Genomic DNA, 24,259 nt, shown 5'->3' on the forward strand with positions numbered 1-24,259 from the left:
GAACAATACCGGATTGTAGTAATAATCATCATCATAATAAGCATGGTTACGCCCACTGCAGGGCAAAGGCCTCTCCCATACTTCTCCAACGACCCCGGTCATGTACTAATTGTGGCCATGTCGTCCCTGCAAACTTCTTAATCTCATCCGCCCACTGTAGGGTTTGAAGGACGGACTTCGGGATGAAAACCAAACTTGGGAGGGTTTATTTTACATTATATACAGAGAGGTGAGAGTCATTTAACAGTCGTACAGTCATTACGGGCCGGCAGCAACTCGGACGCTGCGGCCCGCGGCAAGAAGTTCGAGAGAGGTGAATCAGGGAATCAGGGAATACTCTGGTCTCTCTGGAATGCTTCTTATAAACCCTTCGAGCACTGGAAGTCGCGTCATGTTTGACCAATGGGAGAGTCCGCTCAGATGACGCCATTTTCGGCCAATCGTTGGCGCCCGTGTCGCGGTGTCACACCCGGCGGCTCTCTGCGGTCTTGCCTCGCAGACTTGCAATGCACTTCTTCTGAGGTGGAGAAGGGGGGGGGGCGCTCATGCTCCATTGTACGAGGGCCCACCTGCTCCCGGTGGTACGGCTCCGCAGTGGTGGCAAATGCCTTCTTCAAAGGCGAAGAGGGGTGACGATTGGGCTCTATTGTCCGAGGGCCCCTTCTAATCCCGGCGGTGTACGAACTTGTTTGCAAGTGTCCTGCCTCAGGAATGTGGCACCCCTGCTTCTGCATTCCTCAATCAGCTGTGTTGCGATTCGAAGTGGTTTGGGGAACTCGAAGTAGCCTCAGGAAACGGCGCCATATCTAACAGCTCGTCCTCGCCCCGGTTGTTCTGAATGGCCGGTGAACTCAATTCGCTGGCCATGAGGAACGCTGAAAGAAGCTGCAGGGTACTGGGGTCGAGCCTCGAATGACGAACTTCGGTATCCTGGGCCCTGGAGAACAGACGTCAAACAAACAAAACACCACAGCGCTGCACCACGTGCAAGCGCAGGCTCTTCACCCCTGACTCGCCAGGCTATTACTGAGTCAAAATGAACCCTGATCTTTTATTTCCTCAATTTTGACAAAACAGTTCCAACCACCCTTCCAAACAGCTATCCATTTCTCCTCGAATGCCGACAAGACCAGAGTACTATTGTTGTTGCAAAACAAAGGGTCGTTGACGATGCAAACAACAAATGAAAACAGCCGAACATAACTTAAGTGGCCTAGCTACACGAACAGCATGTTTCCAATCTATCGCAGTGGCGTACTTATCGCACGTATTGGTGCCACTGAACAATCTGATCAACCTCACAAGTACGTAATCACAAGCGCACTAGCCTTGTGGTCACTAAACAAAACGCGTACTTGCGTTGTAGGCAAACTTTTCATTTACGCTTACTCACGTTTCTTCCCTGAAAGTCCTACAGGACACGGGACTTAAACGAACAATTAAACTTGTGGGACTTACACACTCCGCAGAACACTTAAAATAATGCGTCTTTTAATAACTCGTTCCACGCATACTTATTAAAGAGGTCAGAATACGGCTGCCCTCAACACACACGAGCAACCCAGTCATAAATCTGCTTTCATGGAACTAAGAACGCCTCTCAGTGCAAATCATGCACTCACTGAAAACTACGCGGTTAACCTTAGAAAAATCAAAAACACTTAAAAAGAAAGAAGGTTAAATAACACACGCGCTTTACCATAGGCCTTTCGACGATAACCTTGACCTTCAGGTTACTCACACACACAAAAAAAAAGAAAGCCTATATACTTATTAATGAACATCTCGCGAGACTATAGGTTTACTTAAAACGCATCTTTCAAATCTCGAGCTTCTCGAACGAAAACACAAACAAAGCTCATACGTTTACATATTGAAAGAAATCCTAGTCTCAAATCGCGAAAACTTTCCGATGCCCAAAAATAAATAACAACACACTTCATTTCTACGGAAGGGCTCTTGGCCTCCCTTTCCAAACGTTTTCGACTGACTCATACTTTCAGTCGGACTCGAGGTGGTCGCGGTTTACAAGCTACTCTGGCTACGGAGGAACAACAAAAGGGCTGACTCACTATCAGCTCCCCCAAGACGTTACGATCCCCTCCCAATTTGCGTCTTGGCGCCCCGCTTTCCTCACAAACTCGACTGACCGCGTCGCTACTCGCCACTTGGTCTCGTCCTGCCACCTTGCGTTTCTTCGAACTGCACGCTGAGCTGTGAAAAGAACTACGGAACGACGAGGAGTTTAACTGCCTCCTGCCCTTTGTCTGCGTCCGTGCAGAACATTCTTCGCGGTCCCCCTTTGACCGGTGGCTCGACCATTTTGGATGCGTCAACATCGTCCATGACGACCGCACCTTTTTCCTCGCGCCCTGCCCTTTTGGGTTTCTCGCCATCTTTGGCGGCGCTACATTAGTTACCGTCTTTCGGTCTTTACCGCGCTTCTTTTTACAGCGCTTTCTCTTTGCATTCCCTTTCATGTCGCCTTCTCGTGCCTCGTGCTGGCCGATACACATTTCGTCGGCCCGGATCGGTCTCTTACCCGCACAGTCTGAGTGATTTACATTTAAATCTACTCTCACTTTGCCTCGACTGGCGGAGAGCTCAACCGACTCTGGAACAATGCAGCAGGCGTTACTCTAGTTAGACAACTCGCACTCTTGCGAACTGCCCTCTACTACATTGCCCAGCTCACGCTCTGCATCGGCACACAGCCCGTCGGTATCGATCGCTGTCTCACGCGCACAGTCCGAATGATTAACAACTGAATCATCCCTATCTAGGCTATCTAGACTGGCGGAGAGCCGCACCGATCCCTGAACAATGCAGTTGTTCTCTCGTGGACTACGGAGCTCGCCATCCCGAGAACTACTCTCAACTGCATCGTCCAGTTCGCACCTCACTTCTGCACGCAGATCTGGCTCTACTTGGGTGCTCGCGTCTGTCGGGTCAGCAGTACCCTTTTCTTCGCTAGCAACCTCGCTAACATTACCAGCGACGCACACGCGCGGTAACTGTGCCAATTTGTTCGCAGCTGGCCTAGCTGTCTCCACAGTCATCTGTTGGCACAGCACCTCGTCGCTCTCCTTGCGGCCTTTAACGTCCTCTGTTGCCACTAAGGCATCGTTAGCGGCTAGCCTTTCCCCTTCACTTATGAATCGGCAGCCAATCTCACAGGCACTACTCTTCTCGTCGGCTTTTGGCGAAAATCCGCTAGACAATTCCTCATTCTTTCGCTCTGTACTTCCTACAGAATTCTCAGACAGCCGTTGTCTCTGTGCCAATAACTGATCACAATACTGTATCTCTTTGATCAGTGCTGCCTTCTCTCTCTCATACTTTTGCTCACGCTCTGGCTTACGTTCCTGATACTCACGTTCGCGTTCATTCTCACGTTCGTGACGCTCACACCTAAGACTAAGTTCTTGAAGCTCATGCTTCCGTTCATTCTCGCGTTCTTCACGCTTACGCTCACTCCTAAGTTCACGACGCTCCCGCAAACGTTCACGACGCTCACGCTCCCGTGGCTCCTGTATCACCTCCCAAGCAAGCTCAATGCTTTTGTCATCATTGCCACTATCGTTAATCGCCTTTATGATAGCTGGCGTTTTCATCCGTTCGTCCGCCCCCACTCCCAAATCGTCGCACACCAACAAGTCTAACCTCGTCAACTTTTTAAGATCCATGGCAGCTGCCCCGACAGGTGGCTAGAACTGTTTTCCTTAATTTGTGCAAACACACAATGCAACAAACTCTCGATTCCCAGAACTATCAAAATGAACACACAACATTTGAGTCTGGCGAACCAAAGGAAAAAAACCACGCGCTCACTTACGGTTGCAGCACCCTGCCATCCGGTTCATTTGTCCGCTGTTCCCGGTTCCTCCGGACTCCCTGGGTCGAAGGCTCGCTCCTTCTTCGCTACTCCCAGTTTCTTCGGACCTCTTTCGACGAAGGCTCTCTCTTCTTCGCTCTTCCCGGTTCCTTAGGATCGCTCTCGACGAAGGTTTATCCGTAGCGCTGCCACCCGCTGTTGCATTCGGAGGCGATCTCACCGCTGCCAACCAGATGTAGGGTTTGAAGGACGGACTTCGGGATGAAAACCAAACTTGGGAGGGTTTATTTTACATTATATACAGAGAGATGAGAGTCATTTAACAGTCGTACAGTCATTACGGGCCGGCAGCAACTCGGACGCTGCGGCCCGCGGCAAGAAGTTCTAGAGAGGTGAATCAGGGAATGAGGGAATGCTCTGGTCTCTCTGGAATGCTTCTTATAAACCCTTCGAGCACTGGAAGTCGCGTCATGTTTGACCAATGGGAGAGTCCGCTCAGATGACGCCATTTTCGGCCAATCGTTGGCGCCCGTGTCGCGGTGTCACACCCGGCGGCTCTCTGCGGTCTTGCCTCGCAGACTTGCAATGCACTTCTTCTAAGGTGGAGAAGAAGGGGGGCGCTCATGCTCCATTGTACGAGGGCCCACCTGCTCCCGGTGGTACGGCTCCGCAGTGGTGGCAAATGCCTTCTTCAAAGGCGAAGAGGGGTGACGATTGGGCTCTATTGTCCGAGGGCCCCTTCTAATCCCGGCGGCGTACGAACTTGTTTGCAAGTGTCCTGCCTCAGGAATGTGGCACTCCTGCTTCTGCATTCCTCAATCAGCTGTGCTGCGATTCGAAGTGGTTTGGGGAACTCGAAGTAGCCTCAGGAAACGGCGCCATATCTAACACCACCTAACTTTCTGCCGCCCCCTGCTACGCTTCCCTTCCCTTCGAATCCAGTCCGTAACCCTTAATGACCATCGGTTATCTTGCCTCCTCATTACATGTCCCGCCCATGCCCATTTCTTTTTCTTGATTTCAACTAAGATGTCGTTTACCCGCGTTTGTTCCCTCACCCAATCGGCTCTTTTCTTATCCCTTAACGTTACACCCATCATTCTTCTTTCCATAGCTCGTTGCGTCGTCCTCAATTTCAGCAGAACCCTTTTCGCAAGCCTCCAGGTTTCTGCCCCATACGCGAGTACTGGTAAGACACAGCTATTAAACACTTTTCTCTTGAGGGATAGTGGCAACCTGCTGTTCATGATTTGAGAATGCCTGCCAAACGCACCCCAGCCCATTCTTATTCTTCTGATTATTTCCGTCTCATGATCGGATCCGTGGTCACTACCTGCCCTAAGTAGGTGTATTCCCTTACCACTTCCACTGCCTCGCTACCTATCGTAAACTGCTGTTCTCTTCCGAGACTGTTAAACATTACTTTAGATTTCTGCAGATTAATTTTTAGACCCACCCTTCTGGCTTTGCCTGTCCAGGTCCGTGAGCATGCATTGCAATTGGTCCCCTGAGTTCCTATGCAAGGCAATATCATCAGCGAATCTCAAGTTGCTAAGGTATTCTCCATCAACTTTTATCCCCAATTCTTCCCACTCCAGGTCTCTGATTACCTCCTGTAAACATGCTGTGAATAGCATTGGAGAGATCGTATCTCCCTGTCTGACGCCTTTCTTTATTGGGATTTTGTTGCTTTCTTTATGGAGGACTACGGTACGGTGGCTATGGAGCCGCTATAGATATCTTCCAGTATTTTTACATATGGCTCATCTACACCCTGATTCCGTAATGCCTCCATGACTGCTGAGGTTTCGACTGAATCAAACGCTTTTTCGTAATCAAAGAAAGCTATTATAAGGGTTGGTTATATTCCGCACATTTCTCTATCACCTGATTGATAGTGTGAATGTCGTCTATTGTTGAGTGGCCTTTACGGAATCCTGCCTGGTCCTTTGGTTGACAGAAGTCTAAGGTATTCCTGATTCTATTTGCGATTACCTTAGTAAATACTTTGTAGGCAACGGACAGTAAGCTGATCAGTCTATAATTTTTCAAGTCATTGGCGTCCCCTTTCTTATGGATTAGGATTATGCTAGCGTTCTTCCAAGATTCCGGTACGTTCGAGGTCATGAGGCATTGTGTATACAGGGTGGCCAGTCTTTCTAGGACAATGTTCCCACCATCCTTCAACAAATCTGCTGTTACCTGATCCTCCCTACCTGATCCTCCCCAGAATTATACATTCGAATAATTCCCTTCGCATAGCTCCCAATGTGTTCTTTACTTCTTCCGGCGTTACTTGTGGGATTTCAAGTTCCTCTAGACTATTCTCTCTCACATTATCGTCGTGGGTGTTACTGGTACTGTATAAATCTCTATAGAACTCCTCAGCCACTTGAACTACCTCATCCATATAAGTAACGATATTGCCGGCTTTGTCTCTTAACGCATACATCTGATTCTTGCCTATTCCTAGTTTCTTCACTGCTTTTAGGCTTCCTCCGTTCCTGAGAGCATGTTCAATTCTATCCATATTATAGTTCCTTATGTCAGCTGTCTTACGCTTGTTGATTAACTTAGAAAGTTCTGCCAGTTCTATTCTAGCTGTAGGGCTAGAGGCTTTCATACATTGGCGTTTCTTGATCACACCTTTCGTCTCCTGCGATAGCTTACTGGTCTCCTGTCTAGCGGAGTTACCACCGACTTCTATTGCGCACTCCTTAATGATGCACATGAGAGTGTCGTTCATTGCTTCAACACTAAGGTCCTCTTCCTGAGTTAAAGCCGAATACCTGTTCTGTAGCTTGATCCGGAATTCCTCTAGTTTCCCTCTCGCCGCTAACTCATTGATTGGCTTCTTATGTACCAGTTTCTTCCGTTCCCTCCTCAAGTCTAGGCTAATTCGAGTTCTTACCATCCTATGGTCACTGCAGCGCACCTTGCCGAGCACGTCCACATCTTGTATGATGCCAGGGTTAGCGCAGAGTATGAAGTCTATTTCATTTCTAGTCTCGCCATTTGGGCTCCTCCACGTCCACTTTTGTCTAACCCGCTTGCGGAAGAAGGCATTCATTATCCGCATATTATTCTGTTCTGCAAATTCTACTAATAACTCTCCCCTGCTATTCCTAGAGCCTATGCCATATTCCCCCACTGACTTGTCTCCAGCCTGCTTCTTGCCTACCTTGGCATTGAAGTCGCCCATCAGTATAGTGTATTTTGTTTTGACTTTACCCATCGCCGATTCCACGTCTTCATAAAAGCTTTCGACTTCCTGGTCATTATGACTGGATGTAGGGGCGTAGAACTGTACTACCTTCAATTTTTACCTCTTATTAAGTTTCACAACAAGACCTGCCACCCTCTCGTTAATGCTATAGAATTCCTGTATGTGACCAGCTATATCCTTATTAATCAGGAATCCGACTCCTAGTTCTCGTCTCTCCGCTAAGCACCGGTAGCACAGTACGTGGCCGGTTTTTAGCACTGTATATGCTTCTTTTGTCCTCCTAACCTCAATGAGCCCTACTATATCCCATTTACTACCCTCTAATTCCTCCAATAACGCTGCTAGACTCGCCTCACTAGATAACGTTCTAACGTTAAACGTTGCCAAGTTCAGATTCCAATGGCGGCCTGTCCGGAGCCAGGGATTCTTAGCACCCTCTGCTGCGTCACAGATCTGACCGCCGCCGTGGTCAGTGGCTTCGCGGGTGCTGGGGACTGACGGCCGAGGTTTGATTGTTGTATTCATATAGGAAGTTGTGGCCAAGTACTGCACCAGGGTGGTCAATCCTGCTCTGGTGAGAGAGTGCGTTACCGGTTCTGGTCACCGGGATCAGGCCGCACTCCAGGCCTGTTTGTGCAATTTTCTCAACACACGGGGTTTTTTTTTCGGTGGAGAATTGCGCGGCACCGGGATTCGAACCACGGTCCTCTTGCGCGCGAGGCGGATACTCTACCGCTCTCGCAGGAGTTGTACGCCTCATTTAACCTACAGTGGTGCCTTATTTGATCAGTCAAGGTGGACCAATCTGAGCTCGGTTATACCGTACGGATGGCACTCAACTAGAGAACCTGGTATTTAAAACCTGCACATGTGTGGCCATACATTATAGAGATCTTTTTAGGGGGGTCCCCGTACAGTGATAAACTAAAAGAAAAGACATATTAAAAAGGGGGGGGGGAGAAGGAAAACAAAAAAAGGAAGAGAACAGGTGATTTGAACTCGTGACCCTTGGATGTTGCTCGGAAAGATAGCTCAATCGGTTGGTCCGTCAGGCCCCAGGTTACATTGAAGCGCCATAGCTCCTGTCCAGAGCCTCATACTTACGTGGAAAGGGACTGATGATGTCTGCGATGGTCGTTGGGAATATGCGCTCACCGAGAGGACAGCGGCCGCACAAGACCACACCAGGCACCTCACTGAGACATGGAGCGCTTTGTGGCCGGAACAAAGCCCCCCTTCTCTGCCGGCCAAGCGCAGAAAACGTGCGTTCAGATCGCTCAAGGCTGCGCGGACATAGTATAGCTCTAGAGTCTAGGAAAAGCTTAAACAGGTGCGAGCGCGGCACGCTTAGCGTGGGAAGCTAGCCCGAGTAACTATATCAAGGACTGCTGCTCACGAGGGCGAAATACCTTCGTGTAATTATAATAACCCTTATAAGACTACATTCAAAAAGACAACGGCCCAGAGGGCTGTACTACGAGTGCTATGACACTGATAATTTCCTATATATATATATATATATATTCATTTTATCTATGGGATCGAATGCGAGCGATGCCAGTTTCAGTGGTTGATGTAATATCGAACGACACGTTTTACGCATTGCTACACTGACAGGTTGATACTGTTTTTAAATGAGAGGTTTAATACTATGATTTTCTGTGCTGACTAACAGTGTGTGCATTCTTGCTTTTTTTTGCTGTTTTGATCGCTGTTTATTTTGTACTTTTTATTTGTGTTTTTGTCATGGTGCATGGATCCCCTTGATCTTATGTATTTACCCCCGCTGTAATGTTTGTAATATGGTGCTATGGGTATTGCATAAATAAATAATAAATAAATTATTTCACCACAGAAATGCTTCGGTCTGAGTTAGATGACGTTCCGAGATTTCACTCGGGTGTTATGGAGAAAAGGAACAAGGACGAAGAAGGCCCGAGAACACGTTATCTAACAGCAAAGCAGAGCGAACAAAACGCCGTTAGAGAGTGCATGTTACATGCTTTTTTTTCAATGCTTCTTCATTATGAGCACAAAACGCAACGAGCTGATCAACTTTTAGTACAAAGATCCATATGAGAATGAAACAGTTGTCAATCCACTAACTACGAAGCAGCCTTACTCAACTGTGTACACGTACAGCATATTTAGCAGATTTTTCGAAATGTAGGTTTGAGCGTTCTCAGATTGAACAGTGGGTTAAGAGGCACGCGGTATATGTGTTCTGGATCCATTTCGACCATTTTGTGCACTTTAACGTACACTTATGTCTAAGTAGAGCAGCGGTTTTACATTCTACCCCTATTGGAACGCGCCTGCCGCGACCCGGAGTCCAACCGTCGAAGAAGCGGCGCGGCTAACCTTGAGGCAACAAACGACTAGACTAAGAGTAGGCGAGGCGCAAGCGCCATCTGTTCTCAGTGAGCTAACTATAGCTCCCTGAAAGGAGTCTGTATACGAACGCAATGACGCCTGCTCACAGCTTTTCCCTCTGCTGAAAACACTGGCAAAATGTTTCCAAGTGCGAAGGCGCGAACTCTTCCACATCGTCTAAGCTGAAAATGCTGGACACTTTCTAAATTAACCTCCGTATGGTATAGTTCTGATTATGTCTCAGTGGCGCAGACAGCTTGAATTTGTCGCGGTTCAAGCACAGCAGCCCTCGCAGACCTGTAGGCCGTATTATTATCGACTCTGTGGTAAACATCTTCTCCTACTTCCACAGCCAAAATCATTTCCTGCGATTCCAAGACGGCCGTGCATAATCCTGACAAAGCCAGAATCCATCCGAACTGGCGCTGCAAATCCTGAAGAAAACACGCTTCACCCCCCTCCTGACCAAACCCGTGTGGCTCCCTGCGCACTCGTCCCATCCCGCGAACGAAGCGGCTCAGAATTTCGCCCGCGGACTCGTCAACCGGGCAGTGAGCCAACCGATCAAGCGAGGAGCAAAATAGCGCATGGTAACCTACCACGAAATTACGCAATACTATAAAAACGAAAAACTCGAATACCCACCCCGTGGAGGCAACTCCAAACACACACCTTCCCCAACTCGTGCATACTAGCCATAGCCTATCCGGGGATACACTCCCCCGAATATACGCTATGCGAGCCGACAAAGCCGATTTAGCATACATCTTACACAAATTCCCTGAGCTCAGACCTAGAGCCGAGTGGCAGCTTTCCAGCCGAGAGCAGCGGGAGGCTACGGGCCATGACCTGCGCTTTGGAAGTCGCCGTAAGACACGGTCTGACGGCCACTTCACGAGGCCATCAAGAAACCCACATGTAATCTCAAAAATGCTTTTCTGTTGAGGAATTAGAGCATTTACCACCACCATCTCCTTGGTAAACACGCGGGGCAGCCGTTGAAAGACAACTTGCGCTTATTGACACAGTTAGAGCACTTAAGAATCCCATTTTCACATGGCGCTCAGTCGCGGTGACCATCGCATCGAGAACATCGGAATGCGAGCCTACAGGCACTAGCCACGTAACGAAAGCGCCGAGATTTGGGTCTCTGCCTTAAGAACTGTGTGAATTTGTGTACACAATACCTTGTGTATAAAGCTCAGTATCACACACCCCGGCTTAGTTTCTGTGGCAAACGCAAGACGAACAGTGTACGACTGTCCCAGACGCCGTGCGGACTAGATATGCACCATTTGGAGCAGCGCGGAAACAATTTCCCCTAGTGAAAGCTGAATAGACACTCCTGTGATAACACCCACTTCGCATTTATTGGGGCGGCCTTCTTGCACAGGCACGTCATAAATGCAAATTTTCAGGGGGCGCTTTTTAGGATCCCAATCGCGAGTAAAGACAGCCAGCAGCTAAGGTCGAACTTGGAGGAAGCCATCAGGAGGCACAGAATATAAGCGATCAAGGCAGAAAGCTGGGCTAGTTGGTGTGTCAGCGCTCGTCCTGTCGTCTTCTCTGTCTGTGTCCCTGCAATTTTGCGCTAGTCTTTTGAATAACAGAATATAAGCCTTATGTCGAGGCAAATTCTTTGGATCATAGAGGCCTCCGGCTACACTATCACAGTTTGGTTAGCTTGAGTGTCGTGTGTGTTGTACCGTTGCATCGTGTTACAGCCGGCGTTTGAGAAGAAGAAAACTTTATTATATGACGACTCTAGTCAGAGTAGTCTTTGTTTGTGGAAGGAGGTGGCGCTCCACAGTGGTGAATTGGCGTCGGTCCAGGTGGCGCCGGATCTTCCGCAGGAAGCATGCCTATAGAGTTCAGAAGCTCGCGTAGTTGCAGCAGGCGCGGAATTAGGAAATAGAAAACAAAATTTAAAGGAGGAGCAGAGCAGACCACACGCTATAGCATTACTAAATTTCTATACTGCGCTGGTAATACATCGTGAGCGCCAAAAAGAACGGGTAAAACGATGAGCCCGGCTAGGCGCGACGTCGGCGTGTTATTCTTTGTCGTCGTCGTAGTTGTTAATTAGGGATGCACACACAAGATCTGCGCCTCCCTTTAGCCGAAACCTGCACTTCCTTTTTTTTTTTTTTTATGCAGACACAAACCACTTCCGGAACGGGCTTCAATTGCTCCCGCTAAGATGGAGCCCACCGCCCAACGTGCTGGTATCGCTATAAAAAAAACTGACTATGCGACGAGTTTTCTTTGATAATGAGCAGAAGCTTTCGCATCAGGTTGCCTTTTCTCGCACAAAGCCGGCAAAGTGTGCAAGAAGAACCGTCCCTTGGGTGCAGCGCCGATGCGGAAGCGACCACACGTTGCGTTCCTTTTTCACCGCCACTTTCCTCAAGTGTGCGCCCCCTCGCACACATTTTATTTTTCTCAAGACTCATTCTTCTTACCTTGCTGCTCCCGACCACACGTCATCGAAATGTAGAGACGTCGTGCAGAAGAACGAAGACAGTGAACGTCGTTCCCGATATTTGATGTGCTCATTGATATTGCGCATAGTGTGAATTGAAGAAGTCGCGCTTGTTCTGCCTATATCTCGCAGCGCTGCCTTTCCCATAGGAAGTGCCCCGGCCGAGGGCCAAGGACGAAAGCGATACATCCGTGCAAGCAGGGACGACCCTCCAAGAGCGAACCTACGCGGTAAACACAGATCTCGAGTCTTCTTTCCGCATACATCAAGTTCTTCAGACGAGTACGTACATAATGGCATAACGCGTTTGAGGATATACAGCCGTGCCCGCGCTGCTAGCGGCATGTTTCTTTCTTATTTTTTTGCCGGCAGACGACGGCGCTCGTATGTAGCACGTGCGCTGTCTCTGTTCTCGACGGCCCGTCGAGGCGTGACCGGGGTTTTAAAAGAATCTTTGCGCAAACGAGGAGCACCGTCTGTATGAGGACCTTATCATCTTTCATTTCGCGAGGCGCTTGATCCTGTCGGGCGCCATCCCCCCTGATGTTTATTGCAAGCCCTCTCAAGAGGCACTGCGGCGAGACGTTCCAGCCGCCGTCTTCAGAGGAACAGTTGGGCGTCGAGTGCAGCGCACTCGCTATGCGGGCGGTCAATCCACTTTAGGGAGAGCGCCGCTACCAGCCAAGTTAGCACCTCGCCTTAACCTCTCGCCGTAGCTACTCTGAGCAAGGCTCTCAAAGCAGCCGGCGTGTAACACGAAAAAGAAAAGTAAATGTAAGACGCGGCGGAGCTGTATAGTAATAGGCACTACTTCTCCGAGTTTTCCCTCTCGACAATCCAAGAACATTGAACTTGGGGCCCGCCGCGCCAGTGCGCAAGACAGTGTTCACCAGGCTAGCGAGGCATTGTACTATATCTGTCTCTTTTTTCCTTTTTTTTTTTTTTTCATTCGCCGGTGCACGGGGATTTCATTAAGCTCCCAGAACTGGAAATGTTGATAACGGTAGCGCTACCGGATGTTCTTCTTTTCCTTTATTTTTCTCTTCTTCTTAAGCTGCGTGGAAGCAAAAAAAAAATTGATGCGTTGTTGGCCTAGGCATAGCGGCGACTAGCAGCTATCACTACAGCGTAAGCAAGAGAAATTTTCAAAACTGTACCGCTATAGCAATGATACAGACGTGACCACGCGAGTACCACGCGGTATACGGGGCGCAAACTTAATTGGTCATACAAGACACAGGAGGAGACGAACATTTAAACGGGTTCAAAGCAAGATGGATGGTGGCACCAGTGGGCAAACAAGAGAAGCATCAGGTGGGAGCCAGCGTTTCGACAAGCGAACGTGTCTTGGACAGAGCCTGCGCCGCTTGTCGAAGTGTTTGGCTCAGCATTGAGGTTTTCCTTGTTCGTCCGCTGGTGATCAACGGAGGCACGCATGCCGTCCGTTTTATAAGCGCACGAGATGCCACCATTTTAATTTTACAGATGCAAATCTGGCCTTCGTAAGTTTTTGTATTCAGTGTAGTATTCCCCCGATTATTGTAGTTAACAATTGTTTTGAGTCAATAAAATAATTTCTTCTTTGTGTGTGTTAGTGGCATTAAGCGTACGCTGTTTCTTTTTATAGTCATCTAAAGTTGCTGCATGTATTAAAGTTTTCCAGTTACTATTAACAGGAAGTTCCGTGTACAGTCTGTTGACTTTGGGACCTCCCTCTGCATGTATGTATAATCCACATTTGTACCCTTATTTTCGTGCAATAATAAAAGACAAACTGAAAGAAATGGTTATCACCTCAATAACACGGTAAAATTCAAGCGCGGAGGTACAGCGTCGTGCATCGAACAGGAGCGACGTTGCAAACCTGCAGCCGCAATTAATCTCTTGCTCTATCAGAGTAATTGAATATGTGCCTAGTACATCTGTCGAGCGCCGCTTTCGCACAAGAATATGAGATGTCCCACTGCTTTTAGCCAATTAGTATATTTTTTCGGCAGCCTCTAGGCTGGTGCAGAATTGTTGTGGGGGTCACAAGCGAGATATACTCGTATCACACTACAGCAACCTTGCACAGACTTAAGATGAACTTCTTGATTTATTAGTTACCCGCCGTGGTTGTAGTGGCTTTGGTGTTGCGCTGCTAAGCACGAGGTCGCGTGATCAAATCCCGGCAACGACGGCCGCATTTCGATGGGGGCGAAATGCAAAAACACCCATGGTTCTTAGATTAATAATAATAATATTTGGGGTTTTACGTGCCAAAACCACTTTCTGATTATGAGGCACGCCGTAGTGGAGGACTCCGGAAATTTTGACCACCTGGGGTTCTTTAACGTGCACCTAAATCTAAGCACACGGGTGTTTTCGCATTTCGCCCCCATCGAAATGCGGCCGCCGTGGCCGGGATTAGATCCCGCGACCTCGTGCTCAGCAGCCCAACACCATAGCCACTGAGCAACCACGGCGGGTGGTTCTTAGATTTAGGCACGCGTTAAAGAACCCTAGGTGTTGGGGTGGTCAAAATTAAGCCAGAGTTCCCCACAACGGCGTGCCTCATAATGAAATCGTGATTTTGGCAAGTAGAAAAATTAAATTGGGATTTTACGTGACAAAACTACTTTCTGATTATGAGGCACGCCGTAGCGGACTCCGGAAATTTGGACCACCTGGGGTTCTCTAACGTGCACCTAAATTTAATTACACGGGTGTTTTCGCATTTCGCCCCCATTGAAATGCGGCCGCCGTAGCCAGGATTCGATCCCGCAACCTCGTCCTCAGCAGCCAAACACCATAGCCACTAAGCAACCGCGGTGGGTGGTTTTGGCAAGTAAAACCCCGTAAGTCAATTCAGTGTATTGGCTTATTCTTAAGGGTGCGCGAGTATTCGATAGTTGCAATACTAATCACGTACGTCCCTCTCGAGCCTAAGTATTCGATTACAGAACGTGACATTCCGATTTCTTCTAATATGTATCCAATTATGTCCAAATATGGGTAGGGCACATTGTCCTGCACCCCGCGGTCAGGTTTTGTAAAAAAAAAAAGAGAGAGAGAAAAAAAAACTGAGTTAGGCTTGATTTGTCCAGAAAAATCCGCGTTTAGCAAACGCAGTCAAGTGACATGCAGAACTTCGCAAAGAAGCCACTAGAATCTCCAATCAATGTCTTGACCGCGGATGCTAATCAATCTCAGAACCAATTTACGTAGCGTCCTCTGACTCGGTAAGTGGCGTGTGCTTAGACCCACACTTGTGGTATCTGCAGGTGCAGGTAGATTCGCTGCACCGCTCTCAAAACTTCCGAAAAAGTGCACAAATCGTAACACACATACAACACACACACAGAAAAAGTTGACAGTGCGTCGCTTTATCCTGTCGCTTTTTTTTTTTTTTTTTTTTTTTTTTAGAGCGCAGCTCTTATGCCCGTTCCTGCGGCGACGCCCTTCGGCGTCGTAGCTCGGCGTAACCGGGCGAACGAGCACAGCGAAAAATGAAAGCGGGAGATGAAAGACGCGAGGAGGGTGAAGCGAAACCATAGGCATACGTTCGATTCAACTGCACCACCTGAACCAGTTCCCGAGGTGCTGCACCCTCCGCTGGCGCCCGCTAAACCAGGCCGTTTGTTTCAAAAGGTGCAGGACTGGTTCATGATTTTGCTGCACCCACTCCACTGCCGGTGACGACTTTCTTCAGGCGTATAGGTAAGAAGCAGCAGCGCAGTAAACGAGACAGCACACATGCGCAAACGCCGTTAAAACACCGCTTACACGCGTCTGCTGTGTCTAAGCAAGCCCCGCGGGTCTATTTACGCCTCAGAAGCCTATCATACCAGCTGTTCAGGACTTCTCGAACTTACGCACTCTGTGCAAATTAGTTGGAAAAAACAAAACGCCTGCACCGCGCCTGCACCTGGGCAGTAGTTTCGGGCGTCGCGCTTTGCCTGCACCAAAGAAGTCGAGCTGCACAATTTCTGAACTGCTCGTGAACCGTCGTGAACTGGTTCATAGTGGTGCAGGAGAATGGAACGGAACTCATGAGGCAGAAAGCGGAGGAGGCAAAAGCGTGAGAAGCGTCGTGCGAAGACAATGGCTACGAGATGGCGCCAGAGTATCGCGCGTCATCTGGGAGGTGTGTCGGCGGCGGCTGCCGTGAATCGCGCCCACGCGTCCCCCACGCGTTGGCTCTCGCCATCTCCAGATTGGCGAGGCAGTCGCACCGCACTTCGCTCCACTTGCAACGTACAGCACGAGATAAATTGTCCGCGACAGCCAATATGTCGCAAAATCAAAAGACATGTATAGCGGCGCTCAAATTTCGCATTAGGGAGTATCGTAATCGTCGGTGAATGGTTTTGCTTCCTTTCTTCGTGCCACTGTTGCACTATAGCAGTTCAACAATTGAGAATAGCACATTTTTTGAGTAAGTTGGCATGACGTTCTCACATTTCACGACGGCTGACTTCGACCGTCGTGCCAGCCGAATTCCCACCGGGGGTATTAATACGAACGCGTTCGTGTTATGGGCTGTGGACGAAGGCGGTAAAATAAAATTTTGCGGAACCCGCGCACTGTGGGAATCGATGTAAGCGGAGTTTTCTGTGCTGTTCGCTTTGATTGACGATAATCAGCGGTGATGTCGACGGCGAATGTTTAATTCCTTCAACGTTTAGTCCAATACGAGAGTGGCGAGTTGTTGTTACGCGTTACCTTGCGTGCAACAGTGCTGTTTGCGTACTATACCGAACTCTCAGCGATACGTGTTTTCTTGAAGCATCGCCGTGCGTGTTCTTATATTCGCACCGTCGAAACGCGGCTGCCGCGGTCGGGATCGCACCCGCCACCTCGAGCAATACCATTGCCGCAAAGCTACCCCGGTGGGCACAAAAGCGTTGATTTGACGCGCGACCGCTTCCGTAGTGTCGCCTAGACCCTGCAATGCTTTATGCGCGGCTTTGCGTCTGCACCCCCTGCGTCAGTAGTCCGCTTGACATATTTGCATGGTGTTTATTTTTCAGAAATAACAGAAACGTACCATGCCGTACCTTCAGTTTGCCCGCAACCGTTGTCGTGTCTATTCGCGACTCCAAGTAAACGCTCGAAGAAAGGCGACACGGTCGCCTTCCTTTGTCCGTTGTTTTATTCGGCGCCTTCGTTGTAATCATGTATAACCAACTCGCCCACCACCCCGTGCTCAGTGAATGCATACATCGTCCAAGCCAGCATGCCCAGAGAGAGAATTTATCATCAGTTTGGGCGACTTCCTCGCAGGGTGGAGCCCTTAGTTCAGGGCCCCATTGGCTCGCGCCACTCCGCGTGCCCGCCGGATCAGCCGTCGCTGCTCTTGCGGGTCTGAGCTGGTCAGCGCCGTCTCCCAGGAGGAAGGGGAAGGTGAAGGAATAGGGGAGTAGCCCGGATGGTGTGGGCATTCCCAGGTGCAATGATATACTGTGGGTTTTGCTCCACAATAAGGACAGTATGAGGGATAGTGTGTGGGGTGGAAGAGGTGAAGATAAAAGAGGCAGGGAAATGAATTAGTTTGAAGTTGTCGCCACGCGACGGCATCTTCTCGATTAAGGGAATTATGTGGTGGAGCATACTGCCCATAGATGGCGGCACTGCTTATGCAGTATGGTGGCGCCCATGAAAAAACGGTCTTATTGGACCGTATTATCGGCGAGGAGGAACGTAGCCTCAAACCAGCGCGCCGCGCAGCTCTCCTCCTCGCACTGGTATGTGCGGACTCCGTTTTCTCCCAGCGGCAGCTTGCAAAGGTAGCGGTTTAATTGCGAATTAGTGCGATTCTAACGTGGTCTGTCTGGGATTTCTGCGATGTCAGATGACTCAGGGTCGACGGGCTACCACTCTGCTGCATTCGGCTGCAAAAGTAACTTTGGGAAGCAAGGGTGAAGCGAGTCTTCAGCCGCGGCGACTTCGTGGACACCGCCACTGCGATAGCAGAGAAGCGGCCGCTTTGCATTGCCAGCATAAACAGAAAGGACTTGATGTCATCGCCTGCATGTTCGGAAGGTGTTGTTCCCAGTGGGCGCTCGGCGACGAAATCTAAATTAGGCACCCATGATCAAACTGGGACATGAAAGAAAGGTGCGTGTTCGAGTCGGTCAACTATTGCGAATGGATGAAGCTAACTATATCTTCGTGCACGCACATTAAACTTATTCTGTTCAAACGTGTTCTAAGATTATCATGCTTGGCAACCAACGTTCTCGTAGGAGTTGACCGAGGACGTATTATGAAAACAGTAGGTGCCAACTAAGAAATGAAGGTGCGCATTTGCCATTTTGCATTTCCGTTCTGTAACCAAAGTCATGCCTATAGCGTGTTCCGGCGGGCGCTATAGTTCACATGGGCTCTCCCGTGCTTCCGAATCTCGCCGGCAAGATGTTGACGGCGCTCATCGCGCGCTGCATTTCTGCAGAAAATAAAGTTGCTGTTGCAAAGAGCAGTTCGTTTTTCGGCTCTCTCGAGTAGGCGAGGTGCCCTTGCGCGCACAAGCACCATTCGAGACGTCAGAGTGCGCATAATCTCTCAACTCGTCGCGCGCGTCTGGTTGATCGTGCATGGCATTTTCGCGACCACTATCATCAGCTCATTTTATTCACGTTAACAGTCCTTTCGATCGACTTATTTTACAACTCTTTATTTTTCAAAGCTTCATGCCCGCGTGCCAGAGAAACAATGTTTAAAAAATCGTGCCGCGAAAACTTTAGAAGCACGAAAGCTAGCAAAACGTGCTTCCTCGGAGCTTCGCAGTTACCTGGTTTGGGATGTACGCTGCTGCGGCACACCACATGACACATGGAGACATCTCTGACTGTTGTCGCCTGAGCGATACATTAACAGAGTTTAAGGCCAGACATACAACAATAACACGTGAAATGTATACGCTGCGTATCGACACTGTTCATACTTGACTCGCCTTCTATTTCGATCGTGGGAAGAGCTGCGGGAGCGCCTCTAGGCCCGTCGCCGTTCGATATTGCGGCTACATCCAAGCTAAAAGCTTCGTGACGACACGCTATGGAGTTTCGCAATCAAATCAACTTGTTGACACCTCTCGGGAAAACCCGAAAACTTGCCACTCGTCGTCAACAGCACGTTCGCCGTGCACTCTCAAGCGCGATCCCAGATACCATCATGGCACCGGACGACAGACGGCGCTGTGATCGCAAGATGGCGCAAAATATTTGTATAACATTCATTTACAGTGGGGGGAAAAGAACTAGGATGCTTGCCAGCATGTGTGCGGCCTGTAGGGTGAGCAACACAGCAACAAAGAACGCCAAGCGGAAAGTCAGAGAGGCTGAAATAATCTCATAGGTGGCGAGAATGGAAAAGAAACCTGCCATGAATAACTACTTAAGAGGGAAAAAAAGAAATCGGGAAAGAAACCATTCATGATAACTCAAAGGGAAGCTCATTACTTTTCGAAGCGAGATCGGGATGCCTTAGAACACGCACCTACAAAGCGAGATATAAGAAGGAAGAAGAAGCATGTGCTTGCTGCGGTAAAGCTGGAAACTGTGGAGCATGTTTTATTACAAAAGGATTGATAGGTGGGCTAGTTGGTAACGCATATTAATAAAAACGTAGAGCGCTAAAAACACTAAAGACGTAGAGAAAGAAAAACACACCACAGGCGCTCACTCACAACTGATCTTAAATGCACGTATGGAAAAATATATAGAAAGTGGACGCTTCGCGCATGTCAAGACGAGGTATAAAAACAGCATGCATCTAAGGCACGTGTGAATATCGATTAATAAAATTGAATTCTTTATCATGTAGTAATATGGATGGTTGGCTTACACACAGCGCGGCATTTCTGGTTATATGATAGGCTTCCGAGATTCCTCGTGTGGTTTGGTTAGGGTGACAGAACAAAATTACTGTGTTTTCGAGGAAGGGTTTAGACAGACATGATTTACAATGTAAGGCGACATGAGAGGATGGCGCGCCGTTAATTCAATTTCTGTGTGCTCTTAGGGCCAGACAATGAAATCTTCCTTACCTCAGTAAGGAAGCCTTCATTGCAGTGAGGCTTCCTTATGTCACTCTGAAAGGTTCCTTACTGAGGCGCCCTCGGTGAAGGCTTCCTTGGTGCTTCCTTGGTACTTCCTCAGCATAAGAAGCCAAACAATGAAATCTTCCTTACCTCACTAAGGAAGCCTTCATTGGGGTGAGGCTACCTTATGTCACTCTGAAAGCTTCCTTACTGAGGGGCCCTCGGTGAAGGCTTCCTTGGTGCTTCCTCAGCATAAGGTAGCTCCAAAGCTACCTTCATGCGTCCTTACGCCGCTCCTGGCCCTGAACGAGCGCTTCACCTCACTGCTTAACCACGTGGCATTCGCTTGCGCATGCTCACTGTCGCCCACCTGCGGAGAAGCGCGAGTACGGTACGTCTTGCCAGGCATGTTCGTTTCAGTCACGCGTGCGGCATGCAAGCATTGCTAGGCGTTGCTAGGCGTTGCAAGACGCCGGCGTGCCAGCGTTGCTGGAGCACATCAAGTTTTGCACTGTAATGCGCAACTTTTTTTTAACTTTAGTAAACGAAACTAGAAGAAAGCGTCCACGCTTCTCTATATTAGCTATTCAATTTAAAGATTGTGCGACGATACAACATTTTTAATAGAATAATGGTGTTCGCGGAAAGATTTCAAGAGATAATCTCGAACCCAGGCACGCGGCAACCGCTCCTTAGGTGAGGACGGGTGAAGGGAGCTTTCAGAGTACGCTTGCTTCCTCAATCGGTCCTTCGCTGTAAGGAGGCCTCACGTAAGGTTAAGAAGCGCTCGAAGGAAAGGAACTATGGGTGTTGGAATATTCGGAATTTCGAATACGAATCGAATATTTTCCATATTCGAAGCGTATTCGATTCGAGAAATGCATGTTCGGAAATTCACGAATATCCAAGGACGGCCGAATAACGGTGGAAACGGCGAATGTTCGGATAGACTGCGAATAATTGAGCAATTAACCAATTGTATGCTTGCTGCGCATTCTCCTAAGAATATGTTTATTAACTGAGAACTTCGCATGATCCGCTCATTATCTGTATGCTCTGTTTCAGTCTATCTGCTTCAGGCATTTGAGACATGATCAGTTTCGGTTTCTTTTTCACCAAGCTTTATAATTCCAATTATTTTGGAATGCCCCATTGCCTTGAAGGTTGCAAAGGCAACTCAGGGTTGCCTTTGCAACCCTGAGTTGCCATTATCTGTATGCTCTGTTTCAGTCTATCTGCTTCAGGCATTTGAGACATGATCAGTTTCGGTTTCTTTTTCACCAAGCTTTATTATTCCAATTATTTTTGGAATGCTCCATTGCCTTGAAGGTTGCAAAGGCAACTCAGGGTTTGCTAACATTGATTCAAAATGTATCAAGGCTCTTTGTGCGAAGTGGAAATTTGATGAAGTGGCCAGCCTAGGCATGTTTCTTGATCCGCGCTTTATGGCCACAGTTCATCAGGCATCTGGTCAGATGATCTGGCTGAAAAACCTTGTGACAAGGGAGCTCCAGGAAGCCGTCGTGGAACACCGTGGGGACACCGCCGTGCCAGCGTCGACTTCGTGTCCACTGGTGGCATCGAGTGTATGGAATGCTTTTGACGATCTAGTGATGAACAAAGAGAAGACACATTTGGCAGCTGCCCCTGAGAGGGAAGTTACAGACTACGCGCAAAAGCCTCTTCTGGAAAGGGGCATGAATCCTTGTGAGTGGTGGCAGCCCATTGGCCGCTTCAGGTACCCGCTTTTAAGTGCACTCGCCCGGAAGTACTTGGCGATCCCTGCCACTTCAGTTCCTAGTGAAAGAGTCTTTTCTACCGGTAGAAATGTGACAGTGCATAGAGAGCGTTTACTTTCTGGCCATATTGAGCAGGTAATTTTCCTTCACGACAATCTGTAACAAGCGTTTTACCTCACTGAGGGCATTACCTGAGTCCATTATCTATAATTGAGTACCTCTTTAATTTGAAGCAACCTTGTAAAATGCAATGTTATTTTTAAAAGGGTAATAAAGCTATTGTTACCTCTCTTGCAATTTTTTAATACTACACATGTATTCGATATTCGATTCGATATTCGAAGAGAGTTCTTCGCCTTATTCGTATTCGATTCGTAATCGAAAATTTCAATATTCGCACACCCCTAAAAGGAACGTTTTATTGTTTGGGCAAAGCTACCTTCATGCGTCCTTACGCCGCTCCTGACCCTGAACGAGCGCTTCGCCTCACTGCTTAACCACGTGACGTTTGCTTGCGCGTGCGTGCTGTCGCCCACCTTCGGAGAAGCGCGAGCACGGTACGTTTTGCCAGGCACGTTCGTTTCAGTCACGCGTGCGGCATGGAAGCGTTGCTAGGCGTTGCTAGGCGTTGCACGACGCCGGCGTGCCAGCGTTGCTGGAGCACATCAAGTTTCGCACTGTAATGCACTGCTTCTTTAGATTTAGTAAACAAAACTAAAAAATAGCGTCCACGCTTCTCTATATTAGCTCATCAACTTAGAGATTGTGCGACGATACAATCTTTTTTATTGAATAGTGGTGTTCTGGTGTTCGCCTAAAGCTTTTAAGAGGTAATCTCGAACCCAGGCATGGCGGCAACCGCTCCTTACGTGAGGACGCATGAAGGGAGCTTTCTGAGTATGCTTGCTTCCTCCATCGGTCCTTCGCTGTAAGGAGGCCTCACGTAAGGTTAGGAAGCGCTCGAAGGAAAGGAACGTTTCATTGTTTGGGCCTTAGACATATGTTGACACGTCTGCCTGTTTGGCCAATGCACATATGACATGCGCGAAGCGTTCACTTTCTATAGATGTATTTTTCCATACCTGCATTGAACATCAGTTGTGAGTGAGCGCGTGCGGTGTGTGTTTCTTTCTCTACATCTTTCGTGTTTGTAGCGCTCTAAGTTTTTATTGATATGTTTTATTAGAATGTGAAGACATCTGCCAAGCGGTCGATTTAGGCACCACTGGCCTCCTTGAAGCCCATGTGTTCAGCGAGAGCATGGGAAAAGTAAACATGTCCGCAATAGAGATTCATAAGAGGCGATTGGAAGATCGGTGGAAGTAGGGAAACGACAAAAAACGGAGACGTACAAAAGCAAAGTTCGCAATATGCGGTCAGAAAATTTGGTTTTGAGAGTTCATCGTGGGTTTTTTTTTTTTTTTTTAAACCTAGGTAGGACATTCGGCAGTATAATAGCAAGAGCTTAGTGACGCAACCCACCGCCCCGTTCCAAAGGGGACGCTCATAACATCCTTCCCTCCATCGGCGGCGCCCTCAATAAAACAGTCTATTGGGCGACAGGACCGCCGCCCCGAGGAACTGGAGGAAGGTAGACACGCGTGACGTTTCGGCGGGACCGACGGGAGAGCGGAAGGAAAGGAGATACACAAGCGCTTGGGACGCCGACAAAGAGAGGGCGGTGCGAACGTAGACATGGCCGACGCGGGTCCAAGTGTAGCATATGTTCTTATCAGCTTATTGTGTGATACGGTTTGTATATGTACCCAAGATGTTAAACTTATTCTTGCAAGTTGGCGGAGTACTCGAAGTCTGCTTCAACTCCGCCGCGGGTCGGCCCGGTATTGCACTATCTTCGCGATCGGCACAGAGTTTTTGGTCTACGGAGATCGATCCGCTGGAAACTAGCCAGATACAGCTTCGCTGTAAAAAAAAGCACACACACACACAAAGTCGAGCATGTAGGATTCGACGACCAGCTCCTCCATGTCTTCATCGCCTTCAGCATCTTTAGGCCCAAACAATGAAACGTTCCTTTCCTTCGAGCGCTTCCTAACCTTACGTGAGGCCTCCTTACAGCGAAGGAGCGATAGAGGAAGCAAGCATACTCTGAAAGCTCCCTTCACCCGTCCTCACGTAAGGAGCGGTTGCCGCCATGCCTGGGTTCGAGATTATCTCTTAAAAGCTTTAGGCGAACACCAGAACACCACTATTCAATAAAAAACGTTGTATCGTCGCACAATCTCTAAGTTGATGAGCTAATATAGTGAAGCGTGGACGCTATTTTTTAGTTTTGTTTACTAAATCTAAAGAAGCAGTGGATTACAGTGCGAAACTTGATGTGCTCGAGCAACGCTGGCACGCCGGCGTCGTGCAACGCCTAGCAACGCCTAGCAACGCTTCCATGCCGCACGCGTGACTGAAACGAACGTGCCTGGCAAAACGTACCGTGCTCGCGCTTCTCCGAAGGTGGGCGACAGCACGCACGCGCAAGCAAACGTCACGTGGTTAAGCAGTGAGGCGAAGCGCTTGTTCAGGGCCAGGAGCGGCGTAAGGACGCATGAAGGTAGCTTGGCCCAAACAA

At 48.7% G+C, this 24,259-nt stretch overlaps 1 pseudogene; it reads left to right on the top strand.

The window, feature by feature from the left end:
- Nucleotides 1–23,370: 23,370 nt before the first annotated feature.
- LOC135909979 (U2 spliceosomal RNA) lies at nucleotides 23,371–23,550 on the top strand (annotated as a pseudogene).
- The last annotated feature ends 709 nt before the right edge of the window (nucleotides 23,551–24,259 follow it).

The sequence above is a fragment of the Dermacentor albipictus genome, chromosome 1, assembly GCF_038994185.2.
Source record: "Dermacentor albipictus isolate Rhodes 1998 colony chromosome 1, USDA_Dalb.pri_finalv2, whole genome shotgun sequence".
NCBI lineage: Eukaryota > Metazoa > Arthropoda > Arachnida > Ixodida > Ixodidae > Dermacentor > Dermacentor albipictus.